Source organism: Impatiens glandulifera, chromosome 7, assembly GCF_907164915.1.
Source record: "Impatiens glandulifera chromosome 7, dImpGla2.1, whole genome shotgun sequence".
NCBI lineage: Eukaryota > Viridiplantae > Streptophyta > Magnoliopsida > Ericales > Balsaminaceae > Impatiens > Impatiens glandulifera.
This window is the reverse complement of record NC_061868.1, coordinates 12,870,503-12,893,709: the sequence shown is the minus strand read 5'-3', so window position 1 is coordinate 12,893,709 and position 23,207 is coordinate 12,870,503. Positions and strand designations below refer to the sequence as shown.

Genomic DNA, 23,207 nt, shown 5'->3' with positions numbered 1-23,207 from the left:
CCTACCTACTTATCAAATGAATTATAAATTCTCACAATACATGGTTAAGAAAATCAATTTCATGATTCTTTTGAAAGATATTCATTGAGTTCAAGGATGTCAAAATTGAGAGTTTACGTAAAATCTTTTTTCAGTTGTAACTCGTAAAATTTAGAGTTTACTTGAAATCGTAATAGTTTAATTTTAAAAAATAATAGATATATATTATTATTATTTATATATATTTAATTATTTTATACTTAACTCATTTTAAAATTTTATATATTTAAATATAAAATTAAATAAAAAATAATAATGAGTAAATAATACTACTAAAAAATTATACTTAAAAAATTACTTATATTAATTAATTTATTTGAATAAAAAATAACTTTATTTTTTAATTTTTAAATATAAATTTGTTTTTTTTAACCTAAAATCGTATAGAATCGTATCGTAAAATCGAAATTATTTATAAACTCATAAAATCGTAAAATCTTATTATCGTAAATTTAAAATCGTAAAAGTTTACATATTTAAGATTTTATTTAAAACTAGACTCGTTAACCTAATTTGAAATCGTAAAATCGTAAGATTTTAAGAGTAAACTCCAAATTTCAACCGCCTTAATTGAGTTAACTAAAAAAAAATAAAAAGGCAAAATCTCCAAAAGCATTAGTTTTATAAATTTTAAAAATATTAAAAGGTCTATCATGTTTGTTTATTTTCTTCAATAAAACCATCAAATAACAAACTCCCATTTATGGGGGAAAAAATTTAATGTAGCTGTTGTAGCTCAAACAAGTAGGGTTACATGTCCGACTAACATTTGGTTTAATGTGGTTCCAGTGTATCAATATTTACATCAATTTTGTTTACAAATCATGAATTCAATACATTACAAGTATCATTTTTTATATATTCTAAATTCTGGTTGCAGCCCAAAAAACAAATTGTTGCGGAATTCAAGATACAGTTCACATTACACTTTATTCCGCTGAACCTAATAGGATACCGTTAATTAATCGGATTAGTATATTAGTATTTATCTTCTTGGTAGTAATATTTATTAAAGTTTTTTTTTTCATCCTTAATAATTAATTATGTTAATAATTTATCCATTAAACTAACAATTAAATAATACTATATTAAAATTTATTTTTAAAAATATGGAATTCCTTATTCGTTTGAAAGACAAACTGGTCAGAGAAACCTAGACAATACAAAAATCATATTAAGAACCAGGAACATAACACTTAAGGAGTTTTGTTCAAGTACGGGAGAATCCACCTCCTCCCCACAAACTCTCCCTCCCCATCACCACCACCAGCCGCCACCTCCCCACCACCAGCCGTCGCCGCCCCATTTTCTTCTTCTCCTTGTTCTTCTGGATCATTCAATAGTTCTCTAACATCTGCAAAATCCTCTAAATTAATATTGGTGTAAATATTGGAGGTGGATACATTCCCCGTGAAGGTCTTTGGTAATGTTCCCAGATAAACTTTTGTCAGAGTCAAATCCCAAACTACATATACAGGATACAGCAGATGAATGGAGCCCCAAATTTTTTTTTGTATATTTGACAATAACGACGGTAAATTACCATCGGCATTTATGATTTCCCGTCGCTAAAGACACTAGTGACAGTAAATTTGGTTTATTTTGTTTGTTTACTTAATATTATTATGAAACTAGCCGTATAGATGTTTTTGATAAAAAAATTAGCTAGGATAAATTTCAAATCCTAACTCCGCCCTTGAATACAACCGCCAAAGTTGCCATTGCCGGGGCTACCGGAGGAACTGCCGCCCTCAGTTGAGGTGGCATAGAGGGCCCGACTCCCATATCTCCTCCATTCCTCATCCTCTTTATGGGGATTGTTTCAAGACTTGGAACATTTCTTTCAAGGTGTAAGACCCTCCAATTCTTATACTGGAGACAACCTCCAGCGGCGGAGGTGCAATAAGAGAATTGGCCAGAGGCACATCGCCAGATGGGAAGGAGAAGGGATCAAAGGGGAAACAATATAGATGCACAAATCCAAGTTTGAAGTCCTTAAACAAAAAAATCCGAAAATCCAAAACTTTGAATTTTTAGTGGCGGATTTTGGTTTTTCTTGATTTGAGGCTTTTGTGTTCGTAGGTTGTTTAAAGGTTAATTGGGATGGATGGTTAAAATATTATGAAATTTGTGGCTAGGTAAATGATATTCATGATATGGAAGGAGATGGTTTGTTATTTATTGATTTGACCGAAATGAAAGTGTAAGGTTACAATATTAAAGATCAATTGAGGTGGATAAAAATATTGAATAAGATGGTTGGTTAGTCGATGAGAGGTCGATTTGAGATTGATGGACCAAAGTGAAGGTAAAAGAGATTGGTAATGTACTAAAGTGAAAGTTTAAGGTCACGGTATGAGATGTCCGATTAAGATGGATAAATGTGAAATGAGATGGGCTAGTCAATCAAAGTGAGGATAAGTAAGTCGAGTTATTTATTGTAAAATATTTAAGAAGATGGATTATTTAACCAAAATGAAAGTAATATCTCGAGATGAAAGATCGATTGAGATTAGTGGGAAAAATATATGGAATGAAATGGTTGGTTAGTCGATGAGAGTTCGATTAGGGATTGGTGGGTCAAAGTGAGGGTAAAGAGATTGATAATGTACCAAAGTGAAGTTTAAGGTCACATTATGAGATGTCCGATTAGGGTGGATAAATATCAAATGAAATGGGTTGGTTAGTCGAAGTGGGGATCAGTAAGTTGTGTTATTTATTGTAAAGTATGTGAGGAGATGGATTGTTTGACCGAAATGAAAGTAAGTCTCGAGATGAGAAGTCGATTGGGATTAGTGGGATAAAAATATGTAATGAGATGATTTTGATTGTGATTGGTGGATAAATATGGAATGAGATGATTTTGATTTGATGAAATAAAAGTATGGTAAAGTTAGAGGTTGATTGAGAAATAAATTCATATTTGTGGTTAAAATATGCAAAAATATTAATTGTGACCAAAGTGAATGTTAAGATCATGAAAATAAGTTCGATTTGATTTGAATTGGTAGATAAATGTGAAATGAGATGATTGTCAGTCTTAGTATTTGAAGGTCACAAGATAAAAAATCGATTAAACATTAATGGACTAAATTGAGGATAAAAAATAAATTAATAATATTTGAGATTTTTTATTTGACCAAAGTTAAAAAATAAGAGGTTAATTGAGAAAAAATATATAACGAAAATATATATATATATATATATATGAAAAAATGAATTGTTCTGCCAAAATAAATATTATTATCATTTTTTTTATTAAATTATTTTATTTATATTTTTATCTATAAATCTTTCTAATAATAAATAACAAATAACATATGATAAATAAAGGAAGATAATTTGAGAGATAAAACAAGAGAAAATAATATCTCCACATTAGTTGAAAAAAGTGTGCAGAAAAACAAAATATTTTATTTTTTCAATCCCTCCACAAATCTCTTACTAATATTTACTAAATTGAATGTCAAAGTAATTACTATCTTTTTCTTCTTAAACAAGATTTAAGTTAGTGTTTGATTGGTAATGACTAAAATCTCTTCTTTTGACTGTTATTTTGATGAGCCTTCTAGATTCCTGATTATTACTTTAATAAGTCTTTCATTCACAAGCAATTTAGCTTCTTCTAGAGTTAGCTTCTTCTAGAGAAGAGACTTTAGAGGCAAGTAGTAGTCCATAATGTTCTCACAATTACTGGCAAATCAATTATAGTATCTAAAGAAAAAGCTTCTTGAGTAAAATTTCATGACATTGTTCCAAACGAAATTATTAATATCATTATAATTAAAGGTATATTTAATTCTTCATATTTAAGATGAGTAAAATATAAGTCCACAATCAGAGTATCTTCTCTCTATCACAAAAAAGAGAGGATTTAAAGATAACAGTGGACTACATACAAACAATTTAGCACAAATATTGAGCTCCAGTCTTAAAATTGAATACAGAAAGAAGCCTTCGATATGTGCATCTAGCTACTACTACATTTGACAGATTACAAATTAAATTCGTGAAACGTTTCACACAAAGAAAAATTATGAAACAGTGATAGTATTAAATGAAGATACCAATAATATGGATGAAAGAGAATGATCAGATAGAGCTAATACAATAGACACCATCATCCCGGTGATCAAACCAATAGGGAAATTAACCAAATCATCACATCATCCCCTTAACTCCATATTTCATAAAAGAATATCAAGTATCTACCAAGTAAATGAAAGCAAGAGTATAGAAAAAATGTGTTCTTTTGTATGAGATCTTAAAACATTATCAGATTTCTTGAGAAGAAGATATTGAATGGAGAACGATCAGATAGAGCTAATACGTGATTTGCCATCATGTCGGCAATCAAACCAATAGGGAAACCTATTAATCATCAATTCATTCTCACTTATCCAATTCACAGGGAAACAAATATCATGGAAAATCTGAATGAATAAATTCTACCATCTCTCTGAGAACACAAGATTAGGAATTTCACAGTAAACATAAACCCTAACATTACGTTCGGAAAAACAATTCAATGTAGATGAAGACAATGACTAAAGAATGATCAGATAGAGCTAATACGTGATTTGCCATCATACCGACAATCAAACCAATAGGGAAACCTATTAATCATCACCTCATTCTCAATTAACAACATCACATAGAGAGAAAGAGTATGGAAATTCTGAATCAATAGATTTAGTCTCAGAATTGCAGAATTTATAACATCAAGGCCAGAAGGCCAATCAGTCCCGAAAGATGGTGTTATTTTTAACTGATATCCTCATAGACTCAGATCCAATAGTTTGAAATGAATTCAATACTCAAAATGAAATGTTATTCTCATGGCAAATCCCAAAAGGTAATGGCAGAATCTGCTACTCAAGGCAATAGGATATGAGATCGCACTCCGACTGAAGAACGGGAAATTCTCTCTCGTAAAAGAAAGACTCTCGACCATCCATACATCAGATCAGAGGCTCAATCTACGACGATTATATTTGGAATATACGAACACTATCAAATCCGCTCCAAATATATATAATCGTCGATACAAAACAAATGAATTCAATCAATGATCGATTGTAAATAAGCCTCAGAATTGCAGAATTAATAACATCAAGGCCAAAAGGCCATTCAGTCCCGAAAGATGGTGTTATTTTAACTGATATCCTCATAGGCAAAAATCAAGTTATTCAGAATAAGAATGTAATTCTCATGGCAAATCCCAAAAGGTAATAGCAGAACCTGCTACTCAAGGCAATAGGATATGAGATCGCGCTCCTTACGAAGAACAGGAAACTCCATCTCCTAAGAGAGAGAATCTCAACCATTCATGAATCGAAAGGAGGCTCAATCTGCGACGATTATGTATGGAATTTACGAACACCAAAGAAATCCGCTCCAATTAAATCATAGTCGTCAGAATTAAACAACACTCATGAACAACAAATTGATAGTTTAAAGAAGAAGAAGTGAAACCGTGATGCCGATTGCAGGAAGTAGTAAGCGGCCGCCATTGAAACGTTAAAACCCTAGAGTGAGAGAGAAATAATATGAATGATTTGAAATGAGGCCTTGGCAATACTTCTTATAGTCTTGCTCATCACTTTACAGCCCGTTGATGCAAACAGCGCGGTTGTATCACTTTGCTATTTAGGTTATTCATGTTAACGAAACTAGTAAGTATATAATTTTAACGTAAGAAATAATTATCCAAAATCAAAATTTGAAAATGGTAACGGAAATAATCGTCTTGAATTCAATACATATACCTTTGTCGTCGATGATAAAATTTTTATGTCTACATACCTTGTTACAACCGTAACATGCTGGCCTCGGTCCGGGCTTGATTGCGGATGGCCAGGACCGAGAGGTACCCAAAAAGAGTCGCGGGGGTGCGGCAGGGTACCGAAGATGAGAAAGGCTATGGAACTAAAGCTGGTGTTCTGGCACTTGTGTGAAGCGCCAGGACCGAGAAGAAGCGTGCCGAGACAAAGTCGTGTGCGGGCGACTGAGGGGTAGGGTTTCAGCCGAGCTGTCTTGGCCTTGTGTTGGCCAGGACCGAGGGGTGCCGAGAAGAGTGTCGCGGGCGTGCGGCACTGGCGCCAGAATGCTATGTAATCAATGTTGCTGTCGGACCGAAGGGTTGAGGACCAGGACCGAGAGAATGATGTTAGCATGCGTTTGCCGGACCGAAGGGTTGAGGACCAGGACCGAGAGAATGATGTTAGCATGCGTTTGCCGGACCGAAGGGTTGAGTACCAGGACCGAGAGATTGATGTTAGCATGTGTAGGTCGGGGCCGGATTGCGGAAGGCCAGGACCGAGTGGAGGCCGAAGTGGGGTCGCGTGCGTGCGACCTAGGGCCGAAAGAGTAACAACAGCCGGCGCATTGAGTGTGCGTGCAGAAGGCGGGAAAAGTGTGGAGAAGGAAGCATCCGACCGAGGAGGACCGATGACCGTGGACCGAAGCGTTTCAGCATGGGCCAGATCATTGTGCATGGGTCAGGCCTCGACCAGAGATTGGGCCTTGGGCCAGTGGTGGACCGATAATGTCCCGATACTCTGGGCGACCGAAGAAAGGCGCAGCGTTAAGTCAAAGATGGAAGAAGTCTTGGCCGAGACCGAGTATTTCGGGAAGGCCCGGTCAAAGTCCGGGCTGAGACCGAGTATTTCGGGAAGGCCCGGTCAAAGTCCCTATAATTTCGGAAGGCCAAGTCTTGGATGACTTTTTCAGCCAAGACTTAGCCAAGAGCTTTCTCCGTCTCCAAGTTTCTTATTGTTATTCTTAAGGCTATAAATATGTCATGAGCTGCACAAGACGTTTTGTTGGGTTTTGGTTGGATTTTTGGAGAGAAAAATATCCCCCACAAGTGAGAGTCATTTTGTGTGCAGCCTTGATAATTTATAGCCTCTTTGTAATCATTATTTGTGAGTGAATATAATTACAGAGTTGGGCATTTGCCCGTAATCTTGTGTGTGTTTATCTTTGCTGAATATTTGATTTATTATTGTGGGTCTGGGCAGAATTGTTGAGTGAGTTGTTTATTTCTTTGTGAGAAGTGAACCTCGGAGTTGGCTGACTGTTTTGGTGCGCAAAACAGGCCGCACAAGGGCGAAAAACTTAGTAAAAATTCCGCTGCATAATTGCCTTTGTGACAGGTGGTATCAGAGCCCAAGTTGCTGGATATTTTTCAAGAGATGGCCGAAAATCAACCAACCAGAAGTCGAGTTCCAGAGAGAGAACCAAGGGTGCGACACCTTGAAGACTTGGCTGGTGCCCCAACCCCCGGTGGAGAAGATTCTTTATCTATTTTCAGAACAGATTGCCCTAATTCAGATTGGTTGTCCAGGCGGGATACTAATGCTGAAGGTTTGGATTCTGTTGGAAGGAAGGCATTTCTATGCGATGAAGGCCTTGAATCTAAACGGGAAAAACTTGATAGAGAGATCAAGTTGTGGAAGAAAGTTACTGCTTCAAGATGGGAAACAGTAGCCTGTTCTTCAACATGGTTCAAGGTACGTGAACCAACATTCTTTGGCGGTGGGAAGAGCTGCAAAGAAAGAGAAAAGTTTCTGTGGGATCCTGGAGCAGATTGCACAGCAGCGAAGGTCCTTATGGAGGAGCAGGGACTTAGAATCAACATGTGTCTTATGGGGGATGCAGACCTCTACTGGAGGGCTTGGTTATTCGAAGGTACTTGTTCAAACCATAAGAAGATGGGCTTGCGGGAAGTCCTTTTAGGAGTTCTAAAGCGGGGATATGTTTGGTCCCAATATAAAGGCCGAGAGAAGGCCTTGAATTCCAAAGCAGCGCCGAGTAAAGGCGGGCAGATTGTTAATGTCCATGTGGGATATTGGCTGGGGCAGATCAGGTGTGTTTCTGTCCTCCTAGATGTTGGTGATATCATTCTAGGAAATATGTTTCTGGTCCAAGCAAAGGTGAAAGTGCAGACTTATGTTGAAGTGCTGCCAAGTGGAGAGTCGAATTCTCCCTCCTTTATGGCAGAAACTTGCGATGCTCCAAGGAGAAAGAAGTCGAGATGTCTCATAAACATTCAGCCGGATGTAGGCAGAATGTGGGTAGAAGAGGCGGATGCGTCGGCTTTGATGGAGATGAGGGCCAGCGAGGGCCAAGTGTCGGCCTATGTTAAAGGCCCGGCGCTTAAGAAGTCCAGACTCTTGAAGGATGCTAAAAAGGTAACCAAGGGGGACTTCACACATCAGCTGCGGGGGAAGTTGATGGCTTGTTCAGTATGTAAACTGGGCAAGACCGAGAAGAAGATGGAAGTGGGTCTGCTGCAGCGACCATCACATATTCCGGGGAGAATGGGCAAATGTCTCTCAAAGGGCTTCGTTCTCGAATTCCCAAGGGCAAGTGGGAAGATCTCTACTCCGTGTGTGGGTAGATCAGCCAAGTATACGGTCTCAATGGGGGTGCTAAAGGTGTTTCCAGCAGGGGAGACCGAGGAGTGTTTTCCTAGATACTTGGGTGCGGCGAAATTCCTGAAGGGGAGCAGGAAGACCTCGGTCCCAGGAGTGGGCCGATCATACAAGTATACGGTCTTATTGGAATGGCTGAAGGGATGCTCGGCCGAGAAGACTATTGAAGGGTGTTTCATGTACTTGGATGCGGAAATATTCCTGAAGGCGATCAGGAAGACCTCTATCCAGGGTGCGGATAGATTTTCTGAGCACACGGTCCTGAAGCGGATGCTAAAGGTGAGTTTGGCTAGGGGGACCGAGAAATTATATTCTATGTGCTTGGGTGAGGCGAGTTTGGTGCAACCCACAACGAGGACGTTGTGCTCTTCTAGTGGGGGTGGTTTGTTACAACCGTAACATGCTGGCCTCGGTCCGGGCTTGATTGCGGATGGCCAGGACCGAGAGGTACCCAAAAAGAGTCGCGGGGGTGCGGCAGGGTACCGGAGATGAGAAAGGCTATGGAACTAAAGCTGGTGTTCTGGCACTTGTGTGAAGCGCCAGGACCGAGAAGAAGCGTGCCGAGACAAAGTCGTGTGCGGGCGACTGAGGGGCAGGGTTTCAGCCGAGCTGTCTTGGCCTTGTGTTGGCCAGGACCGAGGGGTGCCGAGAAGAGTGTCGCGGGCGTGCGGCACTGGCGCCAGAATGCTATGTAATCAATGTTGCTGTCGGACCGAAGGGTTGAGGACCAGGACCGAGAGAATGATGTTAGCATGCGTTTGCCGGACCGAAGGGTTGAGGACCAGGACCGAGAGAATGATGTTAGCATGCGTTTGCCGGACCGAAGGGTTGAGTACCAGGACCGAGTGATTGATGTTAGCATGTGTAGGTCGGGGCCAGATTGCGGAAGGCCAGGACCGAGTGGAGGCCGAAGTGGGGTCGCGTGCGTGCGACCTAGGGCCGAAAGAGTAACAACAGCCGGCGCATTGAGTGTGCGTGCAGAAGGCGGGAAAAGTGTGGAGAAGGAAGCATCCGACCGAGGAGGACCGATGACCGTGGACCGAAGCGTTTCAGCATGGGCCAGATCATTGTGCATGGGTCAGGCCTCGACCAGAGATTGGGCCTTGGGCCAGTGGTGGACCGATAATGTCCCGATACTCTGGGCGACCGAAGAAAGGCGCAGCGTTAAGTCAAAGATGGAAGAAGTCTTGGCCGAGACCGAGTATTTCGGGAAGGCCCGGTCAAAGTCCGGGCCGAGACCGAGTATTTCGGGAAGGCCCGGTCAAAGTCCGGGCCGAGACCGAGTATTTCGGGAAGGCCCGGTCAAAGTCCCTATAATTTCGGAAGGCCAAGTCTTGGATGACTTTTTCAGCCAAGACTTAGCCAAGAGCTTTCTCCGTCTCCAAGTTTCTTATTGTTATTCTTAAGGCTATAAATATGTCATGAGCTGCACAAGACGTTTTGTTGGGTTTTGGTTGGATTTTTGGAGAGAAAAATATCCCCCACAAGTGAGAGTCATTTTGTGTGCAGCCTTGATAATTTATAGCCTCTTTGTAATCATTATTTGTGAGTGAATATAATTACAGAGTTGGGCATTTGCCCGTAATCTTGTGTGTGTTTATCTTTGCTGAATATTTGATTTATTATTGTGGGTCTGGGCAGAATTGTTGAGTGAGTTGTTTATTTCTTTGTGAGAAGTGAACCTCGGAGTTGGCTGACTGTTTTGGTGCGCAAAACAGGCCGCACAAGGGCGAAAAACTTAGTAAAAATTCCGCTGCATAATTGCCTTTGTGACACTAGGCATGGCAAATTTCCTGTTTTCTAGAGACCCGAACTAAACCGGACAAAAAGTTGCCCCAAAAAATTGGTCCATATTTAACCCGAACTTGACCAATTCCGATGATAGGTACCGAACCGATCCGAACCCGATTTTTAGATTAATCTATCTAGTTTTTTTATTCAATTAATAATTTAATATTGATTTTTACCTTTTACAATATTCATTTTACTCTTTTTAAAAGGGAAATTTGACGAAATAACCCTCATAATAGGGTTATTTCCAAATTTAACATAGGCCAAATAATATTTTCAAATATAACCTTTTGTCTATGTAGACTCTTTTGCCCTCAAATTAAAAAAATAAAAAAAATTCAACTTCTTCTCCCTCTCCTCTTTTCATATTTCCTAAACGGCCAAGCCCCACTCTTCTTCCCCCGAAACCCCACTCTTCTTCTTCTTCTCCTCTCCCCTGACGACGATCCAAGCCCCGACGACGATCCAAGCCCCCGATCCAAGCCCCGACGACTATCCGAGCCCAGCCAATACTTCTGCTAACAGACCCACTTACAGACCCACCACCGCTTCAAACATCATTTCTCTTACCTCACCCAGTTTTTCTTCATCTCTTACTTCCTTCAATATTCCGATTTCTGCTAATACCTCTTACAGTGATGACTTCGATTGGGAGTATATTGATGTAGTGAAGTTCAACTTGCAATAAGAGATATAGACTTGTTCTAGGTTTAGTGATTGAGATATGACTTTGACTGAATCGTTTTGAGTTTAAAATGCATTTGTCGAAGGCGTCGCAGACGAATGCGCATCTATCGCAGACGAGTGCGCATCTGTCGCAGACGAGTGCGCATCTGTCGCAGACGACAAATGCGCATCTGTCGCAGACGAATGCGTATCTGTCGCAGACGACAGATGCGCATTCGCGTGCGACAGATGCGCATTCGCCTGCGACAGATGCGCATTCACCTGCAACGCCTTCGACAGATGCATTTTAAACCCAAAACGATCCAGTCAGCCCATAAACCTAAACTCTAAACACTAGAACCCTAATCCATTCTTCCTAAACCTAAACGATTCAACATGCATGGAAGGTAAACGGGAAAAACTCACATATTTGCCTGCTTTTTTCCGTCGCGGGGGGTTTGGATCATTGTTGGGGGCCAGATAGTCGTCGGGGGCCGGATAGTCATCGGGGCTTGGATCGTCGTCGGGGGAGAGGGGTTTCGGGGGAAGATGAAGAGGCAGTTTGGAAAGGGAGCGTTTGGAAATATGAAAAGAGAAGAGGAGAGGGAGGGAAGAGAAGAAACTGATTTTTTTTAAAAATTTGAGGGCAAAATGGTATTTTTACATAGGCAAAAGGTTAAATTTAAAAAAATTATTTATCCTATGCTAAGTTTGAAAATAACCCTATTATGAGGGTTATTTCGTCAAATTTCCCTTTTAAAATAAGATAAATAAAAATTAATTTTAAACAATTTTATACACAAATTTAAAGAAAACTAATAAATGTTACATCTATCTCTATTGGTTCTAGTCAATTAGAATTCATAATTTAGTACATAATACATAAAATAGTTACTTAACATTTATATAATCTATTTTTTTATATAATTTTTTTAGAAAAGTCCAGCAATAACATAAAAGATATATATGTTTCCACTATTTTGGCACAAAATTACAGGGAAATTGGACTAAATGACCCTAAAGATAGGGTCATTTGCGTGCGTGGTCACTGATAATAAAATTTGATCTGGTGACCACTTTGTTTTTTTGGACAAAATTACCCTTTTCACGTAACGCGAAGGGAGTTCGCGTTTCGCGAAGTGAAACGGTATTGATATATATACTCAAATTTTTTCATTTCTCTCATTTTGTCGGCGGCGGCGTAAACTCTGGCGACGGCGACTACTATGACCTAAATCTACAAAGATAATAAACCTCATCTCTGAATCTATGTTTATATAACAGATTTATGTTCTTATTTGTATTTCTTCATTCGAAACCCTAACCCTAACCCAACTGGTTTTATTTTCATGTTTCCAGTATCTTTATCTAAAAACCCTAAATGAATTTATGTTCTTATTGTCTATTAGGGTGCATTTCAAACGATTTATGTTCTTTTTAATGAAACCCTAACCCTAAATCTGTTCATTTTGGTTGATATTGGTTCATATTGGATCATATTTGTTCATATTTGTTCATATTAGTTCATTAGTTTGTTCATCTTATTGATTGTTCTTTTGTCGATGATGATATTTGCAGATGATATTGTTTCTGCTAGTTACTTAGCGTTTCGCTAGGCACTTAGCATTTCGCTAGGCACTTAGCGTTTCGCTAGGCACTTAGCGTTTCGCTATGCACTTAGCGTTTTTGCACGCGCGTGTAGGAAGTCGAAGAGGCGCGCGTATGAAGTCAAAGAGGAGCGCGTTTCTGCACGCGCTATACCTTATATTTAAAAAAAATCTTTCTGCATTCATTTCTTCCATTTTCCCTCTTCTATCCTCTCGAATCCTCTCTCTCTCTATAACCGTCTCTTCACTGAAGGACATTGCCAAGGCCGATCTGCCCGTCTTCTATCTCCTCGTGTCCTCTCTTTCTAACCGTCTCTTCATTAATCTCAGGTTTGATTAATTTTTTGGTTGTTGCATGTCTTTTTTTGGTTATGGGTTTTCATATTTGCATGTTAAGTTTTAGGGTTTTGGCTGTTTCAGTTTATTTGGTTAGGTTTAGGGTTTTTGCTTGTTTCTGGTTATTGATTATTGCTTTATGTTTTTGGGTTTTCGTTTGTTTCTGGTTATTGGTTATTGTTTCTAGTTTAGGGTTTCGCGAAGTACTTAACGAAACGCTAAGTACTTAACGAATCGCTTAGTACTTAACGTTTCGTTAAGTATTTAGCGATTCGTTAAGTACTTAGCGTTTGCGGTGGTTTATGTATTTGTTCTTACATTTTTGTTGTTGTTCCTTTTGTAGATGGCAGAAACCACAGTTCCTGATTTTCCTGGTCGGATTTCTTGGAAAAGCGCCCTCTGCCTGAAGAAGATTGTTATGAAGTTTGAGGAAATGGATCTTGTGGAGAAGGTGTACAACACCCAATTCAGATATATAGTCTCTGCGCCAGTGTTGTAGTTCTCAATAACTATTGTACATCACATGTTGCTTAGGAGGGTAACCTCAAACTCCAAGGAGATAACTTTCAATATCAATGGGCAACAACTTGTGTTTGGTATGAAAGAGTATTCCTTGGTGACGAGCCTAAACTTCGGAAGGTTTCCTGAGTTGAACGAAGAACAATGCCGAGGTTGTCCACCTCTGTCGGTAAAATATTTTAAAGGGAAGACGAGTGTAGTAATGCAAGAGTTGGAGACTGCTTTTTTGAAATGTAGAGATAAGGAGGATGCATGGAAGATGGGGATGGTATGCCTGATTTGCCAGTACCTATTTTCATTTGACCCAAGGAGGGTGGTATTTGCAAAAATCCTACACATGGTCGAAGACGAAGAAAGTTTCCTCCGATTTCCTTGGGGGAAGGTGACCTTTAGAGCCACCCTCAAGGGTTTGAACAAGAACATGAGATATCTCAGTCACAAATATTATAAGAAGAAGAAAATGAGTGATGATCCTTATGCTCCTTTTGCTTATAACATTTATGGGTTTGCACTGATATTTCAAGTGTGGACATATGAGGTCATCAAAGGCTTTGTCCCTAAATTTGCCAGAAAGAATGAGCTTAATGATCCTCTACGCCCAAGGTTGTTAGTCTATCATTCCAACAGGAAGAATACCTTGATTGAGATAAAGTCTGCCTTGGAGACAACGGATCTGACTGAGATGGAAGAGTCCTCCATGGAGAAGAGGTTATATAGTGGTGAGGACTTTGAACAAATAGATGAGTCAACTGATGAATTTTTTGAGGGATTTACAGAAGGGAAGTTAGTGAAAGAGGATTATGATGAAGTGGAAAGTGAACATGAGGATGAACATGAAGAACCTACTTCCAAACCAAACACCCGGAAGAGAAAGGCTGTGGTTAATCTCAAAGAAGCAGTAAACCTGAAGAGGAAGCTTGCTTATGAATCGAGTCCTGCCAACATTCCTAGTCCCCCATCCGCTACTAGTCCTGGATTACCTCCAACATCTTCTGTTGGATGTAAATGTGAAGAGCTGAAGGAGGAGCTCATCAAAGAGGTGAAGGAGGAGCTCAAAGAGATGAAAATAGCTTACGAAGAAACTCAAACACATCACAAGGCTTATATTAAAAAGTTGGTTGTTAGTATGTGCGAACAGTTATTAGCCAAATCCAACCAAAGGATGACCATGTTAATAGGCAAATTAGATAATATGGAGGAGGAGAGGAAGAAGAAGAAGAAGAGCATATTGGACAAGAAGGGAAGGACTGAGGTAAGATAATAAAACTTATCGTTTCGTTAAGTACTTATCGTTTCTTTAAGTACTTATCGTTTCGTTAAGTACTTATCGTTTCGTTAAGTACTTATCGTTTCGTTAAGTACTTATCGTTTGTTGTTCATAACTGACCACACTATTGTTTTATTTTTGCAGGAAGGGAATGTGGAGGAGATGAAGACGAATGAGATGGAGATGAAGGATGGGAAGGTGGAGGAGAGTATGGATGCTGTGAAGGTGGAGGAGAGTGTGAAGATGAAGAATAAAACTGAGGTAATTTTTACTTAGTGAAGTCAAATGTTGTTTCGGGAAGTAAACGCTGACCACACTGTTGTTTTCTTTTTGCAGGATGGGAAGGTGGAGGAGATGAAGACGAATGAGATGGAGATGAAGGATGGTAAGGTGGAGGAGAGTATGGATGCTGTGAAGGTGGAGGAGAGTGTGAAGGTGTAGGATAAAACTGAGGTAATTTTTACTTAGCGAAGTCAAATGTTGTTTCGGGAAGTAAACGCTGACCACAATGTTGTTCTATTTTTGTAGGATAGGAAGGTGGAGGATAGTGTGGTAGAGGTGGAGGAGAGTGTGGATGCTGTGAAGGTGGAGGAGACTGAGAAAAATGTGAAGGTGGATGGTGGGGAGATTGAGAATGATGTCAAATTGGATGGTGGTGAGATTGAGACTGATGTGAAGGTGGATGGTGGGGAGATGTTTCTCTCCGATATGATGCAAGAAATAATTGAGAAAAAGAAGGATAAGGTTAAGGTTTAGAAGGTTGAGAAGAAAGCCAAGGATGAGAAGGATAAAGTCAAGGTCAAGGTTGAGAAGGATGCCAAGGATTCGAAGGATGGGAAGGATGGGAAGGATTCAAAGGATGGGAAGGATGGGAAGGATTCGAAGGATGGGAAGGATGAGAACGATGATGATGATTTCCAATTATACAACACTCCACCTTAAGGAGTAGTTCCAAAAAAAAGAGTGAGGAAGCAGAAGAAAGATGAAGACTACACCAACCCTTCTTTGTCAAAACAGTCAAAGACGAATGATCCATTAACTATCAATGCCCTTCAAAAATTTGATGATGAGTTGTTGGTTCAATTACAGAATTGGTTGTAAGATGTAGCCACCAATGATCAGACAAAGACCGTGTTTACTTGCGAAGCACGAAAGAAGTTGTTTGTTAGAGTTCTAACAAAGTGCACATGGCTTAAAGATCCTGTAAGTCTTGCATTTCATAATAATTATTTAACTTATGAATAAGGTTTTTGATATATACTGCATTTTCCCCCATTTTGCAGGAAGTCGACGCATTCTTCCACTTGTTGCGCAAAACGATTGCGCAATATCCCAAGACATATAAACATTGTAAAGTATCAATAGGGGATTGCTTATTAGGAGATTTGATGAGGCGAGAGTACCCGAACTTTAAAAAAGATCCTGAAAATTTTCCAATATTAGAGGTATTTGATCAGTACTTCCTGGGTGGGGACCATAGACATATGCTAGAATGGCCATCAGTAGACGATATTTACGTGCCTTTGAACATTGGCAACAAGCATTGGGTACTGTGCGTCGTTCGTCTACAAGATAATCACATTGACGTTTATGACTGCGACTCGAGTATTTATAGGAATCTCGATCCATACTTGAGACCTTTGTGTGAGATGATTCCACGAATATATGCAATGGGAGCCACTGATGCTGAGCTACAAAGGTATCCTAATTTCAATTTCCAGAAACTGACATATAAAAGGTTGCCACACCCAGCCAAAAATGCAGTCGCCAAAGTAGGGGAAGTCCCTAGAGCAGCAGAAAGTGGGGATTGTGGTGTATTTATGCTTATGTACATGGAATACTTGACTGCTGGTTTAGGTGTAAAGAAGGTGACTTCCAATGAAATGGAGTTTTTTAGACAAAAAATGGCGGTCCGGTTATTTCATCATATTACAGAACCTTAGTTTGTATTGTAATCTTTTATTGATTTTTGGATAGAACTTGACTGGTGCTTATGTATTCTGATCTTGTATTGCTTTTTGGATAGAACTTGAACTTAAGTTACATTTCATGTTATAATATTTGTAGTTTTAATGTAGTTTGGTTGGTTGGTAGTCTGATATTTACATACCAAATAATTGAACATATAAATCAATGTACATAAATCATACCAAGTAACTAACTTAAACGAACTTTAACTTAAACGAACTTTAACTTAACAAAACGCTAAGCACTTAACGAAACGCTAAGCACTTAACGAAACTCTAAGCACTTAACGAAACGCTAAGCACTTAATAGTACAAAGATAAACTAAATACAACAAACAGAGTACAACTTATCCGATTACAACTTATCCGAGTACAACTTATCCCAAACATAATACCACTTATCCAAAACATAAAACAACTTATCCAAAACATAAAACAACTTATCCAAAACATAATACAACTTATCCCAATCAATCTAAGGGCTCATATTGTTGAGATGATGGCTCGTGCTGTTGAGAAGATGAGTCATGATGCTTAGATGATGATGCTTTTGCAGTAAATGGTGCAGGCATGACTGCTTTGCATGTGGCCCTATTATGTCCTAGTCAAGCACATGAGCTGCATCGTCTCGGAGCCTTACGTACCTCACCTTGAGATGACCTACGCTTTGTTTGTGGGTGCCCTTTCTTAACCTTAACAGGTGGTTTTAGACATACGCGTTCCTTGATCATTTCGGGAATATCCCAATCGTCTTCATCAACAGCAGGGTAACATGTCTCCGCATATGCATTCATCCAAGATTCAGTTGTGTAATACCTGTCAGAATGGAAAATAAAACGATTAAACAATTGGTTAAATAGATTGAACATGTGAGCTGAATAATACCTTGAACAAAAGTCATAACAAACCAAAGCGCGGTGACGGGTAGCAGCCATTGCATGCGTACAAGGAAGACCAGAAACTTCAAATACCCTACAAGTGCAGTTCATGTCTTTCAAATTGACTTTAAAATGAGACTCATTGTCATGCACATAAAACTCGAATCGGTTAAGCGATGATACTGTATAGAATCTAGCCTTCTCGAATCCCTCACGTAATAACTTTTCATATGTTGGAGATAACACTTCTCGGTGGTTGGACGCTCTTTCTCTTCTCTCATTAAACCAACCTTGTATTGTCAATCTTAAATACTCGGCCATTGAGGAAATGGGGTACTTTCTGGCTTCCCTGCTCTGACTATTAAAACTCTCAGCATAATTGCTTGTGAGTTGATTGTATCGCTTACCGGGGAAAAATGCTCTACTCCATCTTTGAAATCCAATTTCTTCCAAATAGGCAGCAATCCTATGATCTTTAACCCTTATCTTGTCAAAAAAACGATTAAATTCGTGAATAGTGTACGCACGAGAGGCCATATCAAACTCCATATGACAATTATCAGTTTTGAATTTCGCGTTAATATTCATCTTTATGTGATATGTGCACGCACCGTGGTATGCTTTTGGAAAAACAGCACACAAGGCATTGGCGATGCTTGAGTGTCTATCGGATACGAAGACGAGATCATCAACTAATCCAATTGTTTCTCTCAAATTTTGCATAAAATAAGTCCAAGAGTTATTATTCTCTTAATCAAGAACTCCGAATGCGACATGATATAATTGTTCATTAGCATCTAATGCAATAGCCACCAATAGTTGACCTCCCACCTTGTGCTTAAGAAAACTGGCATCAACACACAATACGGGACGACAAAAGGCTTTGAAACCCCTAATAGAGAGGCCTAGGGACATGAACATATACTTGAAGTGGCCGAGCTCGTCTGTTTGGATGTCTGTTATGGTACCAGGATTATGCTTCTCCAACATGTAAAGGTATGAGGGTAATTTTTCATATGAATCCTCTACCGTTCCTCGCACCGCCACTAAAGCCATTTCCCTTGCCCTCCAAGCCTTATTATAAGTCAAATTTATCCCATAAGTTGCCTGCATGTCTTCAATTATTTTCTTAGGCAAGTGATTATGGTGATGGTCCATGTACTTACTCTTCACACACTACCCAATAACCCATGCTGGTGTTTGCATTTTTTTCTCTAGCCTCGACAGAACTGAGCATGAGTGTTGTTGGTCGAATTTCCGGATCTCAAACATCTCAGATAATTTGCCTTTCACGGCACGCAATCTCCACTTGGATTTCTCATCCAAACATTTCACATACCAAAGATGTTTTCTTGACTTCTCCACCTTGAATTCAAAATGATTAGTCATCGCATATTTATATAGCATCAGTTGTAGTTTTTTTTTTATTTTCAAACAAAGCACCAACTTCCAATACTGTTTCAGTAGTTAACGCCAACGCAAATGAGGAGTCTGTCGGTGATATGTCTGTCGTGTCTGTCGGTGATATGTCTGTCGATGGTGTACCAAATGATGATCTTCTTGCACTACATGATGTACCAAATGATGATCTTTTTGCACTACATGGTGTACCTAATGATGATCTTCTTGCACTAGTAGGTGTACCCGTTGATGCTCTTCTCGCACTATGTGGTGTAGGTATTGATGCATGCAAGTCCTGAGTAAGTGGGATGTGAGGCAAAGAGTTATCTCCAGCTTCATTACTTTCAAAAAAGACAACCGAGGGTACAACTTCTGGTACAATTTTCTGAGTAAATTGTGGTAGAATATTTTCTTGAGTTGGGTAGGTAAGTAGTGGTATCTTTTCTTTAGTAAATTGTGACTTCTCTACTACAGAGACACACAATGGTGACACAGTTCGACCCAAAATCAAGCGTGATAAATATATGTTCAAATCCTCATCTTCTTCAATAAAAACGGGTCTAGGATTTGTGATATTCGGAATATCATACTTCACTTGCAGCACTAAATCATACGTAGATTTCTGCACGTGAAGTCTTTCATGGAGTTTATCAATTAATTCAGCATAACGAGTACTTTGGGGTAAATCCAATGTTTTGACTGAAGAGGCATCAAAATACAATATTCCATTAGCATCAGCTTTCCACTCTCCATTATAGAAAACGAAAACTTCGGCTGCAAGAAAAAATGGAAACGGGATAATTAATACTGTGAAATGGAAACCCTTCGCAAAACGGGAAGTACTTTGCGAAACAGGAAGTACTTCGCGAAACGGGAAGTACTTCGCGAAACGGGAAGTACTTCGCGAAACGGGAAGTACTTCGCGAAACGGGAAGTACTTCGCAAAACGGGAAGTATCATCAGATAAAACCCTAAACAACACAGTGATTCGAAAATGCATAAATGAACAACAATAAACTTGAAGTACATAAATTTACCAAGTGTTACAGTGCTTGTGCTCGTCGTGGAGCTCATTGAGTGTATCGCCGTCGTTTATCGCCGCCACCGACGAGTTTAGAGAGAAGGAGGAGAAAAGCGGAAGGGAAGAGATAGAAGGGAAGAAAAGAAATGAAAAAAAGATGTCCGGGTTATATTATATAGTAAGGGTATTCTGGACTTTTCACAGCGTCTCACTTCGCGAAACGCGAACTCCCTTCGCGTTACGCGAAAAGGGTAATTTCGTCCCAAAAAAATAAAGTGGTCACTAGATCAAATTTTATTATTAGTGACCACGGACGCAAATGACCCTATCTTTAGGGTCATTTAGTCCAATTTCCCAAATTACATACCTATCTAATATAGTAATATAACATACAATTTAAGTCCCTTTTTTTCACACTAATAGATCCAAAATCAATTTTAGCAAACAAAATACTAGATCTAACCCAAACAAAATACTATATCAAATTCAAAATACTATATCTAACCCAAACAAAATAATAGATCTCCAAAATATATCAAATTCAAAATACTAGATTTAACCCAAGCAAAATAGTATATCAAATTCAAAATATATTTTTCCAAAAATATATCCAATTCTTGAAATCTTCATTCTACAATACTCTCCTCAACGTCATCTATATCTATAAAAATTCAAAAATAATTAGCTAAAAACATTTACAAATTATGATTGCAAATGATAAAACTATACCTAAATCTTTATCGCAATCTAAGTCCAAATCTATATATATGTGTCCATGAACGATATTTCATTTGGAGGTTCACAAACACATTATTAACAAAAAAAAAAAATAATAAGAAAAGAGAATAAGAACTTTATTGTTTTTTAAAAATATTATTAACAATACCCGATAACTAACCTTTTGCAACATAAGAGCCTCCACCATCTCCACATTAAGCCTACTCCAATGAGGACCAACAATTTTACCATTTGTACTAAACGCATACTCTAAAGCAAGTGTTGACACTGGAATCGCCAACAAATCTCTTGTAATTGCTCGTAACGTGGGATATTTAAAGTTACCATTCCAATAAGCGAGAACATCCATATTTATGGTTGTTGGGAGTAATTTTTCCTCCAAATACATATCTAGCTCAGATTTTATTTGTGTGCTCATATATTCGTTGCTCTCACAAAAGCTAGTAAAGTCTGCATGATAGATATTACTCATTAACCGAAGAATATTTGTGTCACTCGTGGTTAGTGGGGCATTGGAAATATCATTTGTGTATTCCTTCAACAAATGATAAAACTTTTGACGCACTTCATCTAACTTTGTTTTCCATTCACTTGGGTAGAAACGTGTAAAATAATATTGAACCAACTTCAATTTACTCATCGGATCCAGAATACAAGCAACAACCATCAAGATATGTGTATCTAACCAATATTTGTCAAACTTTGACATCATTAAAATTGTCATATCTTGAATCTTTTCAATGGGAGACTTTATCAAAGTAGCGAAAGTTAGTTTAATCTCACATATTTTAACAAAACATATATTCGATGTAGGATATTTTGTTGAAGAAAACAGCTCAGTTGCATTGAAAAACAGTTCAAGTCTTTTACATACTTCTTGGGAAAGATCTCATTCATTATCGTTTGGCTCGTGTTTGTATTGTCTATCCAGAAGAGAGCATCGACAAAAAACCAACTTATATTGCAAAGCAGTTCTTAGCATGAAAAAATTTGAATTCCATCGAGTTGGACAATCAAAAGACAATTTATTACCCATGTGAATTCCAAGTGTCCTTGCATTATCTCCAAATTCCTCTATCCTTCTAGGCGAAGTCAACCAATACACGACATTATCACGTACTTTCTCAATTGACGACTTAATCACATCTAACCCATCTTTCACAATCAAATTCAAAATGTGTTCACAACAACGCATATGAACATATTCAGTGTTAGATAATAACTACTCCATGATCACTTATACTACCCCAAATATTTGACTGCATTTTCCAACTGAAAATGACTTTTATGCAACCTACGCACCACATCTTGAACCATTACATCATTTGTAGAGAAATTGTCAGTGGTGATGGTTGACAATTTTAATTCCAAAGTCCATTCCAACAATGTATTCGTTAACAAATTGGCCAAAGTTTTACTTTTATGTGGACATGATACATAGATAAATCTCAATAAAAGACTTTGCAACACTCATTTATCGTCGATAAAATGTGATGTCACAACCATATACCCTTTCCTTTGGTATGTGCAAGTCCACATATCAGTGGTGATAGCGATTCTTGATTCATTTCTTTCTAGCAAAAGCTTCACTCTAGCTTTTTCAACCTTATAAATCTTTAACACGTCTTTTTTGTGGTGTTTCTTGAAGGAAATCACATCGGTTTTTGATGAACATATTCAAGTAAATCTCTAAATCTTGATGTGTTCTACCATAGAAAGTGGATAGTCATGGAAAAAGGATCATCATTGCAACAATCTTCGAAATTCTTCATTAGTAAATGAATCAGCCTCAACAACTTGTTTGTCCTTCAACAAATCTACGTTTTGCACTTTCTTGCATCTTCCATGATGTTTAAATAGATGAGAAGTTCCATTGATCGAAGAACCACACAAATATTTACCACAATAATTACATTTAGCTTTAGGAATCCCTTCAATATTCTCCTCAGTAAAATGATCCCAAATTGTACTTCTATATTTTTTTTGGAGTAACATTTTCACTAATTTCTTCTCTTTCATTTTCAACACGATTCAAGTGTTCCCTAACATATTTAGTTGTATTATCAAAATAATCTAGGAACTTTTCCGTAGTGTTTGCCCTTTTTTTGGGAAAACAGCTTTGTGCCATTTCATTAAAAAAACCAAAAAGAGGGAAAAAATATAAAAGTTTAAGATCAAATCTAGACAATTTCTAGATTTGACAATGGAACAATAATTAAATTACAGACAACAACAACAATAACAATCAATTAACGTCTATAGCATTTTTACTTTGATTTTACTTGTGACTTTCTCAAATGAAATATCTCATATCTAGCAGAACTTTCTATTCTCTTCATTATTTTCGATTCCTCTCCAGGATTGAATGAGTGCATTTCCATCTGAATTTATATCTCCCCAAATATCTTCAGCAGTTCTACTTCTTCCACTATGAATTCTTGAATTTCTTTCTTTCCAGATATTGTAGATTACTACTCCAAAGTAGCATTTCAACATACTTAAATAGAATGATCTTCCTTTTGCTTTATTCTTCATCCAT

General features: G+C 38.3%; 5 non-coding genes across 5 annotated transcripts; all 5 read right to left on the bottom strand.

Annotated features, from left to right (window-relative positions):
• Positions 1 to 4,125: 4,125 nt before the first annotated feature.
• On the bottom strand, positions 4,126 to 4,211 carry LOC124910881. The gene has a single exon (XR_007096497.1). It is a non-coding gene; the product is annotated as a small nucleolar RNA Z102/R77 (small nucleolar RNA).
• A 135-nt stretch (positions 4,212 to 4,346) lies between these two features.
• LOC124910884 lies at positions 4,347 to 4,431 on the bottom strand. Its single transcript, XR_007096500.1, has one exon. It is a non-coding gene; the product is annotated as a small nucleolar RNA Z102/R77 (small nucleolar RNA).
• Positions 4,432 to 4,591: 160 nt separating this feature from the next.
• Positions 4,592 to 4,676, bottom strand: LOC124910887. The gene has a single exon (XR_007096503.1). It is a non-coding gene; the product is annotated as a small nucleolar RNA Z102/R77 (small nucleolar RNA).
• A 56-nt stretch (positions 4,677 to 4,732) lies between these two features.
• LOC124910944 lies at positions 4,733 to 4,826 on the bottom strand. Its single transcript, XR_007096544.1, has one exon. It is a non-coding gene; the product is annotated as a small nucleolar RNA SNORD96 family (small nucleolar RNA).
• Positions 4,827 to 5,123: 297 nt separating this feature from the next.
• On the bottom strand, positions 5,124 to 5,216 carry LOC124910949. Its single transcript, XR_007096549.1, has one exon. It is a non-coding gene; the product is annotated as a small nucleolar RNA SNORD96 family (small nucleolar RNA).
• Positions 5,217 to 23,207: the final 17,991 nt, after the last annotated feature.